Source organism: Condylura cristata, unplaced genomic scaffold, assembly GCF_000260355.1.
Source record: "Condylura cristata isolate star-nosed mole 26May11 unplaced genomic scaffold, ConCri1.0 scaffold00042, whole genome shotgun sequence".
NCBI lineage: Eukaryota > Metazoa > Chordata > Mammalia > Eulipotyphla > Talpidae > Condylura > Condylura cristata.
This window is the reverse complement of record NW_004567143.1, coordinates 6,156,566-6,157,964: the sequence shown is the minus strand read 5'-3', so window position 1 is coordinate 6,157,964 and position 1,399 is coordinate 6,156,566. Positions and strand designations below refer to the sequence as shown.

At 73.3% G+C, this 1,399-nt stretch overlaps 1 protein-coding gene across 1 annotated transcript in view; it reads left to right on the top strand.

Moving 5' to 3' along the window:
• PTPRN2 (protein tyrosine phosphatase, receptor type, N polypeptide 2) overlaps positions 1–1,399 on the top strand; it is a 69,002-nt gene that overhangs the window by 1,186 nt on the left and 66,417 nt on the right. The window lies entirely within an intron of this gene.

Below are 1,399 nucleotides of genomic sequence, written 5' to 3'. Positions count from 1 at the left end.
GGCCGCCACCTGGACCGCAGCGGGCCCAAAGCGCCGTGGGCGCCGCTGGCCACGCGTGCCCAGCCGTGACCACTGTCCTCTGCGCTTGGGCCAGACCCAGCAGCCCCAGTCCTCGGTGGGCACGTGTGCCGGGCAGAGGCTGCCAAGGGCCAGCTGGGGACTCGGGTGGGCCCCGCCTCATCTCCCGCCTCATCTCCCGCGGCCCCGCCGCCCCAGGGGCGACTCCTTGTTTCCTCAGCTTGGGGGTTTGGTTCAGGGAAGAAGCTGCAGAAAGAGCAGGCTGGGGTGTAGGGCTGTGCTTGGTGCTGCAGAGGAGGTGTGGGGACCGGCACCCCAGGGTGCCAGTCCAGGGGGCGCCTGGCTGTAGCTGGGGAGGGTGGGCGTGGCCCGGGCGGGCCAGGGGGCGGGGCATGGATCCCCCCAGAAGGGGGGGCTGGCGGGCCGAGGGGCTGAGGGTCAGCGGAGGTGGTGAGGGGGAGTCGGTGGCAGTTGGGAATTAGCGCGCCCTGGGTGGGCGGCGCGTGGGAATGGCCTGCGTGTCTTTGGCAGAGCGCTTTGACCCACGGCGCCGGGAATCACGAAAACAGGCGCCTGGGAGGGGAGGCTCCTCCCCGCTCTGAGGTTGGGGGGGGCCGCGGCCCGGCGGGAAGGAGCCCCTACGCAGCCTGGACGTGGGCTCTCGGGGGGTGCGCTCCCAGTTTGGCCCCAGAGGCTGGGGTGGCCCTAGCTCGTGGGGCCCAGATGCAGCTGCTCTGCTTGGCTGAGCCGTGTCCCCCTGGATCCACACCCCGGGGCCACCCTGGGACCCCCGCACTGGGGCGACCCTCGAAGGGGAGGGGATCGGTGCCCTGCCCAGGGCACCCTCGGGAGGGCGGGCAGAGGGGGGGTGCTGAGGCCGAGGCCTGCCAGCAGCCCCGCGCTCCCCTGCTCCGGGCAGGCTGGGGGAGCCTGAGTCTCTGTGGGTGGGCTCTGTCCTTCCTCCCCGTGGGCCCCCGGGCCTGTCCTCAGTGGGCGGCCTGGGTGGTCCACTGCTGCCGCTTCCCCGTGGCCCCCCCCACGGTCAGACTGCAGACTCGCCCCCAGGGCCGCCGGCACCCTCTGCCTCCGGGCGCAGGAGCTGGACAGTCACATGGCCTTTAAGCAGCCCTGTTTCCCATGGACGCTGCGCGGTCACGGGTCCTCAGGCCCCGGCCTCTGCTTTGGCCGGAGCAGGTGGGCCCCGTAGTGTCGCGGGTGGGGGAGGGGAAAGGGCCCTGCGGGTGGGACGTGGGTGGGTCGTGGTGGGAGGCGGGTGGGAGGTGGCTCTCCCCTGCTGGGCGCTGACCTGCGCTCCGGAGGAGCTGGGAGTGGGGAGCTGGGAGTGGGGGGCACGGCCCCACAGCGGCAGCGGGCGGCACCT